General features: G+C 47.4%; 1 pseudogene; it reads right to left on the reverse strand.

Annotated features, from left to right (window-relative positions):
* Window positions 1–4,041: 4,041 nt before the first annotated feature.
* LOC120653585 lies at window positions 4,042–11,272 on the reverse strand (annotated as a pseudogene).
* Window positions 11,273–11,876: the final 604 nt, after the last annotated feature.

An 11,876-nucleotide genomic window follows, 5' to 3' on the forward strand; every position in this document is an offset into this window, starting at 1 on the left:
CAGATCGCCAGAGTTAGGGACTGCATGGATGTGCCGTACAAGCTACCCTCGAACGCGGAGTTCGAAGACATCCTACGCGGTGTTCAAGGCCAGTCGAGGGTGCCTAGTAGGGGGATCCCATCGAAGGAGAGCATCGAGCTCTCGGACCCTATCGAACGGGTCCGAGCCCCGCCTAGCAAACCTTTGTAAGCGCTTTATGTGACATGTCCATGGACCACGAGCTGACCCTTATCGAACAGGGCATGGACGTCCGCTTGAACTACCCGCTAATAGCTCACCGAAGCAGCCATAGCTCACGGCCCGGGCATAGGTAGAATGGTGCGCTTCACCCCTCATCCCTGCGAAAGGGCGACGAGGGTCGTAATCAAAGATGAGGGTTCCCCTGAACGCCTTCACATGGGCCTAGGCTCGGGGGCTCCTCGCACACTGCGGCTCAGGCCACGCCCTTGAATAAGTCGACGACCGTCGATGTGAAGCTCCGCGAGTCTAACCAAATCCCCACTATTAACGCGCGCCCGCATGATGGTTAAGCTGAATGCCAGGTCATTGTACCAGCAATGAGAATGCTGAGGGTGGCTGAAAGAGTGCCGATGCCGGCTGAAAAAGACGCTGGACGGCCACCCCGGTGAAGCAACCCAGCGGGGCGACGTTTATAGCCCTTGGACGAGTACAAACACTCCTCCAAGGCCTCGGGGGCTACATCCGCGGGTGCGCTGACGCACCCCCACGGAGGAAACTTCACACATATTCGAGGCCTGTAACCCTCTGTATATCCCCATATCCTCGGTCATCCTCCCCGTAAAGGAGAAAGGGACTTTATTGCTCGATGCAAATAAAGATTACAAAATGTTACCGGCGCGAAGCCATCAAAAAATACAAACACGTTGCCACCTGCGTGGCAATTTTCCCTGTCTTGGGGAGGAGCGAGCGCAGGTGAAGAGCACCGAGTTCTTGGCTGACATGGCAGCCAGCCTGCTCGGGATGCGAGGAACAGCCCCCAGACCGCGCGGGTCCAGCGGGATGCTCTCCTCGCAAGATTTCTTCTAGCATCTCCTCCACCAAAGACTATGCAGGGAGTCGAGCTGGCGGCGGCACCCTCCACACCGTCTCCCCGAGAGCAACCTTGTTGCCGGGTGGGACGATGCGAAGAACAGCCACCAAACCTGGCACTAATGCCAAGGTCAGGCGTCTCCATCCCCCTTCAGGCTAGGGGACATCGCAGGAGCAGGACCCCACGGGCCCAATGCTCTTCTGCTGATCCCACTGAAGCTGAGGGATGGTGCGCACGCCCTCTCCGGCTTTCTCCCGCAGCTCGCAAGCATTCTTCTAGCACCAAAGCCTAAAAAGCCAGGCCACCCCATCTGGGGACCGGTCATGAAAGGCAAAGGAAAACATTACAAGACTTAGGCGATGCTGGAAGAAAGAACAAGGGAGTTGGAGAGGAAATTGAACCCCACGACCCATATTTACAGCTGCGTCGGGCGCCAAGCTTCAAGCCTGTCGAAGGGCAAAGGTTTGGGCAGCCCGTGACGATGCGGCACTCCACGAGTGGAAAGATGCCCTCGGTCGTCATGCCGAGGTGCGACCGAATAAAGCGAAGCTGAGCCCCTGGACGCTAAGCAGCACAGCATCGGCCTAGGCCGACCGCCCTCGAACAGCGTGCCGCAAGACAACCAGGGAAAGCGGGGCCAAGGCCCTGAGCGCGGGACAGCGCGATGAAAGCACCAGCTGCTGAGCAGCAGGCGCCATCATCGCCCTGGCCCGCTCAGCACGCTGACGCGTCTTGTCCCCGGAACAAATAAAACAAAGGAGGCGCGCGCCTCGAAGAAAACAAAACAAAGGAGGCGCGCGCCTCGAAGAACTCTCCTCGCAGGTGCACTACCCCGACCGACGAGTTGTCACGTCCACTGGGCTGGCACCCAGGTGCGCTAGGCGGGTGCGCAACACCGACCGATCACGTCAAGGGGGAAATCACCGAAATACCCTTTGGCCGAATCCCTTGACTCGACCAAAGCCTCGGGGGCTATTGTCGGGTACCACGATTAGGGGCACCCTAATCGGGGTACTAAGATCACCCTAAAAAATGCAAACACATGTTAATGCAACTGGGCCCACGAAGGACCACAGCCTCCTTCCAATCTGGAAGAAAGGAAAGGACTCAAAGGAGCCCAGCATGCGGCCCATTCGCATCCCCCTCGAACCCGCGGGGCAATCTCCGACTCGCTCGAGGGCTCCCATCGAGACCCTCGACTGCGCCCCGCATCTCTGCCTCGCTCGAGGGTAGCGAACCTACCCCTCGGCATAAGGGACAAACGGCCCTGCCGCTCACCCGCCCGTCGTACGGAGGCATTAAAAGCCAACCACTCCTCCACAGCGCCCAGGACAGACGGCATCAGGCCGCCATTCCCCACAGTGGCTGTGATCGGAGTCCCGTCCGCCAACTCCAGTCACTGCTCCGCCATCCCGGGTGCTGTGGCAACACTATGAGACCTGCGACGCGGGACGAGATGCGCTCGGCACTGCTCCCGGTACTATTCTGCCAACTCCGGCCGTCCGGACTCCACCTCATCACACGTATGGCCCCGGACCCGCCTCCTGCTTGGGAAGGGGGTCCGACGACGCCACGTGCGCCTCCAGGAGGGACGCTCAGCACACGCAGCCGGAGTCCTGGACCTCCCCCCTCTAGGGGTCCGGGACCTCCACGCAACCCTCGGACCTCCTTAGTGCGCACACCGGCACTTTATCTAGGGGGGTCCGGGACAGCCGCGTGCCCCGCCACCGCTGGAGCACGCATGACCCTGACCTGCAGGGCCCACGGAACGCCACATCTGGAGGACTGAACATCCTACAGCTACGACCACGCCGCCTGCTGGGGTTGGCAGGACGCCGGCGCGATCTCCGCGAGGTCAAGGACGATGCCCAGGACGACCACCACGCCCGACGCCATACCCCACAGTGTACTTCCCACAGTACTCGACTATTGTATCCCCGCAACTCGGGGAGAAACGACGACCTTCGCGATCCCCTGTACATGTACCCGTCCCTCCTTGTGTCTATAAAAGGAGGAGGCGGGCATCCCTTTAGGGGGACGGTGGGCTCTCTAGGCATTACACTGCTCAGAGCACACGCACTCGCTTCTAGCCCCAACATCGCTATTCGCCACGCTCAACCCCTCTTCTAGCAGAGACTTGGGAGCCTCCCTCCCTCTCTCGCCTCGCTTGTACCCCCTACTACAAGCACTCCAGGTGCAAGATAATACAGTGCCCTGCACACCCCTTTGCTGGACGTACGGCCCCGTGGCCGGAACCAGGATAAACCGTGCGTTACTGTGTTGCCTCTTGCATCAACATCTGGGACGAGGAAGCACGCAACATTTACTAGTTGGGATCTGGACCCCCGGGTCAGGGCACCGACACTAGTGGATTGGTTATGGGTTATGTGCCTACCAAGTCCTTGGCTTGATTCCAACAAGCACAAATTTTATAGTTTTGGTATCTTACTATATTGATAAAAAAATACATCATGCAAAACCGGCTTATTACCACTATTAACTAAAACCATATATAGCCAGCTAGACCATTTTTATTATATTCTCTCCGTCATATTTGTTGTAGTTGTTATCGATTCCCGTGATGATACTAACATCTATTGCAACAAAAGAAAAAATGTGGGGGACAATTTTAGAGCCTACTAGTTGCAACGGCTGTCAACGATTTTAAAATTGTTGGGGCGTGTATGTAGAGCCACGATTTTGACCATACTGCCATGTTTTTTGACCGTGGCGAAAGCTCGAGTAGTATATATAGTTCCATCCATTGTAAAAAAATCAGAAAAAGATGATACTGTGGGCAAATAACGAACTTCCAAAAGGCAACATATATATAGTTTGCATACCACAAATATAACATAGAGTAGTTATACAGGTCTAACAATATAACTAACTTTTACACCCGGGCTGTATAAATCTTATATAGCCTAGACTGTGTACATGCATGATTCTTGCCATACTTGTCCATATGGACCATTTTGTGCATGAGTACCTTAATTTACGCCACAGCTAGCTGGAGGAATGAAAGTAACGGGGTGCAATATAAGGTTAGTTTCCTTACATGCAACTAGTCCTACAGCTTCCCACATCTCGATATCCTTAGGCTCTATTCCCTTAGGAAGTTTCCAATCAAAGTGGTAAAGAAGGCTTGCCAGTGCAAGCTCTATGTTGGCCAGCCCTTGGTTAATGCCTGGTCACATACGTCGGCCAGCACCAAATGGGATGAACTCAAAGTTTGTCCCCCGGAAATCTAGGTTCTTAGTCTCAAACCGTTCTGGCTTTAACTCCTTAGAATCGTTCCAGTACAAAGGATCCCTACCAATCGCCCATACGTTCACGAACATGGCGGTGCCCTTGGGGATATCATAGCCCATGACCTGACAGGTCTCGCGACACTGACATGGGATCAGGAGTGGAGAAGTAGGATGCGGCCTTAGGGTTTCTTTGAACACTAGTTTGAGGTAGCTGATCCTGGACTTGGCGAGGTCATCCTCGGTGATGATGCTCTTCCCTTTGAAGGCTTCTCGCACCTCAGCCTGTGCCCTGGCCATCGCAGCCATCGACCGGATCAGTTCCGTCATGGCCCAGTTCAGCGTGGTCGAGGAGGTGTCACTGCCCGCACCTAACATGTCCTAGAAGAAATATTTGCGCACGCGCAGGTATAGTCATCAGCATCCTAGCTTGATTAGTTCCTGAAAAGGACAGGTAGCACGCTCTAGCCTAAGAGGGGGAGGGGGTGAATTAGGCAACTTAATAACTTAACCTATGGCTCCAACTAAATTGCACAATATTAAACTAAAACATGCTCATCTAGATGTGCAACTATGGTTGTTCTAGTGTGAAACCTCTATCCCAAAAGAATTTAGCAATCTATAGCCTTTCCTATCAAGAAACTACTCTATGAAAGTAAAAGCACACAAATTGCTAGCATGAAATGCGGAAGCTTAAAGAGAGGGATAGGAGAAAGCAAACTCTTGACGCGGGTGTTTATCCCGTGGTTCGGTTAGCCACAAAGGCACACCTACATCCATGTTGTTGTAGCACTCACTAAGAGTATTGCTACTCGGCCACCAAGTCTCTTCTGTGAACACAATCACGGTCACCTTGGCCCCGGGTTCCACTAAGGAGCTTCTCCACAAAGGATGGGGGTCTTCACGTCCCCCGCACAAAGTTGTCGTCGCGGCTCCACACCAAGTCGGAGGGTCGATGACATGCCGGTGAGCCTTCAAAGCTCCAAGGTGCCGGCACACCGAAATCTTCTTTTGGTTCACTCAAGAACCACAGCACAAAGGCTCAAGGCCTTGCAATCTCACTCACTAAGAGCTAACCTTTACACAACACTCTCAAAGTGTGCTATGGGCTAAGGATATGAGTGCTAAGCTCTTGGATGGCTTGGAGATGTTCTTGGTTGTGTTTGTGACTTTCTTGAACTCCAGCAATCTTCAAATGGCTGGGGGTGGCATATATATAGGCCTCCAAGTCGAAGTAGCCGTTTAGAGCCGTTACCCAACTTTCTGCGCATGCACCGGTGTATCCGAAGGTATAGCACCGGTGCATCCGGTCACTCTGCGCCATGGGATAGCCGTTGGGTCTCTGACAGCTGACGTGGTGTCACCGGATAGACCGGTGCCTAGTCATCGGTTCATCCGGTGCAGCTTCTCTTCCTTGCAACTGTCCCGGAATTGCACCGGTACTTCTTCCGGTGTACCACCGGTTCAACCGGTGCTGAAGAACTTCGTCTAGGCCACTTGACATGCTCTCTGATGCATGGCATGGTGATTGCACCGGTGCATCTTCTTGGCACCACCGGTGCATCTGGTGCCACTTGATTGTGGGCACCAGCACTGCATATTGCTCCGGTGCAATGGCACCGGTGCATCCGAGCCCCACCGGATAGACTGGTGCTGGCTCACTGGTTCAACCGGTACAACTGATTCTTGCAGAACTCGTCCAATTCAGCGTTTCTTTGAGTTCTTTCTTCGTATTTTGTTTTGTTTGGCCTTTTTGCTTCATCCCTGGGATCTATTAATGTTCACTTGACAAAATGTATTAGTTCCATTGATTGTGTTGTTACTCAATCACCAAAATCACAAAACAATGGCTTAATGATGCCATTTTCCTTACAGTTTCGGCTGGATGAGGGGAAGGTGGCCATAGAGTGATGAGAAAACTTACAAACATGAGAGCAGTGATGGTTTCATTTGTGAGCAGGATGGGCATGCTTCCCTCCTTCTGGAGCCTGAGCAGCAGGCTAATGAAGCTCTCGTGCGCTGTCTTGTTCTCGCACTCCATGGCTTCCTTGGCCTCCTGGATGATCAGCTCGAGTATGCGATCGAACCTTCGGCGGACTGCGAGAGCCTTTCACGGTGTCGTGCAGAGCATCTGCATAAATCTAGAAGACGGGTAGATGTCGGCGATGGTTATCCCCGACGCCAGTTGAGTCCCCGTGTGCACAGTGTCGAGGTACTCATCCTGGTACTTGCAATGGTTGCCGACGCACTCCCTCAGGAAGGTGTCGTTGATGAGCTTGGAGATCGCCTTCGAGAAGTCCACCGCGGTGCCGGCGGCAACGGACGCGGCCATGCCCTGCAGAAACCGCGCCACCTCCTCCTGGCGGATGTGCTTGAAGGACTGCACCCGGGTGGTGGTGAGCATCTCCTGCACGACGATCTTGCGTAGATAACGCCACCACTCACCATAGGGCGAGAGTATCAGGTCTTCAGAGTAATGGGTTTAAAATTTTAGCATGTGTCTTTAGAGGTTGAGACAAAGGAAGTTTTTGAATATGCTTTCGTATCTAGGACCGTAAATTTCTTATCTAGCAGGACTATAAACTATGTGTCTAGGACTACAAATTTTTAATTGCGCTTGTAGATAGTTCTTCAGTTCAATGTATAAAGTATTGGACTTGAGAATACAAACTTTGAAAATGTGCTAGTAGAAGTTCCTGAATTTGGAGTGCAATGTTTGATCTGATGTTTTGGATTTGAGAGTAGAAAGTTGAAAGTGGGCTACTTGAAAGCTTATGAATTCATAATGCAAGGTTTTGGAGTTCTACTTCTAAAAAATATTTTGCCAAGTGGTCCTAAATCAACTATCACATTGGGTGCGTGCTACTTCAATTCACCTGTAACTAAAGCAATTTTCCTTAAATCTGACATTGCTTTTTCTTGCATTTTGCTAGTGGAGTACCTAGTTAGCTATGTCACCCAATTATTGTACAGTACTATTGTCCTCATTCCACCACTGCATGAAAATATAATAGAGAATGACTATCCCTAAAATTCTTTAGTTTTATATCCATAATTTTAATGCTAGACCAAAGTTCTATATTTATAATTTGTAAGTTTGCAACATTCTAGTAGAAAGGTTTTGATCTGGAATATTAGTGTTTAGATATAGAAAATATTTTGTATATTGATTAAAATCTTTATATATAAGATAAAAAAGTTTATAAAAGGCTAGTACAAAGTCCCCATCTCCAGAATGCAAAGTTTTTAGTTAAAAGGTTCCTAATTTTTTAGCATAAAGTTACGTATTTAGGGGTAAAATTTTTGAAGCTGTGCCAACACAAAGTTTATGAATACTATTATTTTTTAAGATACTACCTTGCTGTGCCTAGCACTCTCCATCAGAAAATAAACTAGCCCTTTGAGTTGCTGGTATTTTTGGCAATTTGCCAAGGCATTTGCACATAGGGCCTTTGTTTTGACTAAACCATGATGAATTCATTTTTGTGAGTTGTGACCATGATGTGTCCACATTAACAAGAAGTTACTAAACTCCTATTTTGTACATGTGAGACCAAGGCTCATTGATAGCTCTGAAAACAAGACTTTGGAGCACAACACTTCTCAAGCATTCAGGTGAGACCAAGACACATTGATTGCTGTGAAAACAAATTATACACATAATTTCTAGGTTTATAAATTTATAATATATGTATATACTCATGTCCTTATACTAGAGTCACCAGTATATATGTTATAGTTGAGAAAGTAACCTCATCATATCCTCTTTTGTATGGTGTCTCAGAGTCATCCTAACATGTATTACGCAACGTAGCTTAATTCTTCCTGAGTTTATTATTTTCGAAGCTTTAGTTGTTGACTACTATGCCCTCAACGAATTATGGGTTTTATTTTGGTTGACTTTGGGGTTAGTTTGCTTGCTGAATATGTAACTTTCTACTTTTCTATGGTATCTTTGATTGATATTGGCCAAATAAATATACCTTGGATTGTAATGTGTTTCAAAATATATTTTTATGAAGTTTCTAAATTTAGATGCTAAAACTATTGGAATTACAAAGTTTTACAATTTGGAGTACAAAGTTAGTAAAGTTATATTCAAAGTTCATATACCCAAGACTGTAATGTTTTCTCAAATGAAGTTTTATAAGATCTACAAAGTTAATGGTAGGCTAGGTCAAAGTTCCCAATATGGGAATGTAAAGTTTTTTTTAGTTACGAAGTACTAGACCTAAAAGGACAAAGTTTTAAATATGCTATCATAAAGATTCAGATTTTTTGAGAGTAAAGTTGGAATTCAGGAGAGTACAAAGCTTATAACATGCTAGTGGAAAGTTTCTAAATTTGGCTGCAAAGTTCAGAGTTTATTTTACTAAAATATTTTTGACAAGAGATTTCAAAAGATCCCGATTGAAAGTCCAAAGTTATTGAATTTAGTGTTAATTTTTTATTTCAGTAGAAAGTTTTTATGTAAAAAGTTCTATATCTATTTTATAAAAGATTTCAAATATCCATATATACAGTTTTGTCATGTAGTTGTATAGATTTTCAAATTTAATTATATAAAGTTCTTGAATTTAGTGTACAAAGTTTTGGAATTACAAAGTTGTGGACTCAGGTGTAGAATGATTGAAAATATGTTAGTAGAAAGTTTATAAATATAGAGTGCAATGTTTGAATTAAAGTGTTGGATTTGGGAGTACAAATTTAGAATGGGCAAGTAGGGTGTAAAATCTGCAAGTATTCAGTTGGTTTGGCTTTTTACAATGTAAAGTTTCACATCTAGTAATAGAGACTTCCAATATATTCGCAAGTATTATCAGGTAACCGCCTTCACTAACTTAGAATACAATTCTGTATTTTACATTCTGTAGCAGAGTGCAAACAATTGCATTGCATCCACTTTGCTATCCACAATACTGATTATGCAAATGTTCGTAAATACAAATGCATACATGTTGTCAGGACCTTCAAGCGCCATAAATTTAGGATAACAAATTTTTTTTTTGCAATACAAGATCTTCTTGCTACCAGTTGAGGACCTTCAAGTGGTGTATTTGTTATGAAACTCGTGCAAAGACACAATGGTGAGAAGCAACACCTATTTAAAAAGTGAGTACACTTTTTTTCTTACCTATCTCTATTTTTTTTCACGGTTCATGAGTAGTCAAAATATATTTACTTATTCAAATATCATAGTTTTATATTCTAAAATTTTGAGACTACAAAGTTTATTAGTGTGCAAGTACAAAGTTTATAGTTTCAGATTTCAAAGTTTTTGGGGTCTACAAAAATTATTATGTACTAGTACAAAGTTCATAGTGTGCTAGTACAAAGCTCATAGTGTGCTAGAACAAAGCTCATAGTGTGCTAGTACAAAGTTCATAGTTTTTGGCTTTCAAAGTTTTTATGGCCTCAAACTTTATTACCGTGGTACTACAAAGTTCATAGTTTCGTATTTGAAAGTTTTTCTTTTATTGCTGTGGTACTACATATTTCAAAGTTTCTGGGAAGCTAATAAAATTTGTTCAAGTGGTAGTAAAAAGTTCATGGCTTCATGTTCAAAAGTTTCAAACTAATAAGAACCTGTTAATGTAGTACAAAGTTTATAGCTTCAGACTTCAAAGTTTTATTAAAATTGCAAACCAGATTGTATTTTCTTCTTTCTTATATTCCTATTATTTTTTGATGTAGAAAATATTTTAAATATAATTTATATTTTCTTCCCCACTGGAAGATGCAAAACCACTTTGTGAATGCATATGCTACTACCTACTGACACACCAATGCAAGGAAAAGTACGATGCCCTTGTGGAGATCAAAAAAATACTAAACATATATGTAAGTTCATCTATGGATATCTTTTTGGCTCATTTTTTAAAAATTTATTTTAACTGTTGTGCAGTTACAAATCTCTGATTTTTCCAAAAAAAAATTCAGAGCATTACCATTGACTTCTATAAGTGAAGATGGTGCAGTTTATGGTTAAAACAACAATATTATTGGATGAAGAATACGGATGCGTTGTTTATTCTGTGTTGGAGAAATACGGATGGGTTGTTTATTCTGTGTTGGTGAACAACGTCCAATCAATTTTATTTTTATTTTTATCCTCCTTTACGTCAAAACATGAGATTCTGGAGATTTGTTCCACATTTTTTATCAAATATTGTGTCCTTTTTTGTTTCTATTTTTCAAATTTTTAACTAGTTCTATATGCATATATGTGTGAAACTCCCCGCCCATTCACTCACCCATACACCCGCTGTCCCGAAAAAAGAAAAAGAATGAGTAGAAGGCAGAGTACAATGCGGAACTAGCAATCCAAATGTTTATTCGCTACTATTACTGGCACTGCACGTGCACTGCTTACTAATTGCAGCGCTCATTCGCTGCTTTGTCGTCGCAGCGCATGATCGCCAAATAGGCCCTGATGAATACATCATCATCCAATTGTTTTTTTTAAAGGCTGTCAGCCAATTGTTATGGTGCTTGATCAGCGTATCTCGATCAGCTTAGTTTCCTCACACGTGGTTTGACCAGCAGTGCCATATCATATCGCGCGCGCGGAGCTTGTTGTCCCTGCTCCGCATCTTTGACTTGTGGAGTATTATTGGAATTGATTGCTTTTTCCAAGCTGATATCCGATATGGAAAAAAAATTTGGTTCAAAGGGCTGCAAACCGACTGCCGTGCAGCCCCTGCCCCCGATTGCCGACATGTGTCGACTTGATGAAATCAATGCTGGCGATGAAATGTGCGTCTGTGCAGCCTCCACATGCGGGCTGGGCTTCGACAAGTCATGGTGCATCGGCTCCAGGGGCATCGACGCCGTGCCAGCCACATGAATTCGTCCGTGCCGCCGCCTGCCTCTCAAAACAAAAGTGCCATGGCCCTCGTTCATGGTCGAGCTGCCGCCGGTGGCCTCGCAAAGAAGAAGTACCATGCGGATGACTCACAGCCTCCACCGCCATTGTTGGTATCGCGCACGCGCGGGGCTTCGGCGAGTACTTCCCCGTCGGTGTGTGGTGGTCCTGGCGGGGAATGGCAACACGAGATCTGTTTGCCTGCCCTGCGTGGGGGGCGTCTATTCCTCGCATGTGTGAGGAATCGCACGCGCGTCGCAGCGAGCACCGCCGCCGTCCTCAACCGCCGGCAACCCTAACCAAGCACGCCGCCCGCGCCGTCTGTCCACCGCCTCGCCCCCGCCGCCGGCCTCCGCCAACCAGGGCTCCTACCCTGCCCAGCCAGCGGCGCTCCCGCGCCGCCTCGCCCTCCGCCGGCCGAACCATCGCCGCTGCTCATCCTCCGCCGCCCCTAGTCCTCTCCTCTTCTATAGCCGGAGGCCATGGAGCCGTCCCGGACCCCGACAACCCAGATTCTAAAGGCCGCCGCCGCCCGCCACCACCCCAGCGGCCGGCGACCTCGCCGGCGGCCGCTCCCCCCACCCCCACCCCCACCCCAGACCCCGGCCACCCCCTCCCCCAACCCCGCGGCCATCACCATCGCGAGAACGAGAGGAAGAAGATGCACAGTGCGGCGCGGGGCCAATTGCAGCGACGGCCGCCCCTCTTCTGC

This window comes from Panicum virgatum, chromosome 1N (genome assembly GCF_016808335.1).
Source record: "Panicum virgatum strain AP13 chromosome 1N, P.virgatum_v5, whole genome shotgun sequence".
Lineage (NCBI taxonomy): Eukaryota > Viridiplantae > Streptophyta > Magnoliopsida > Poales > Poaceae > Panicum > Panicum virgatum.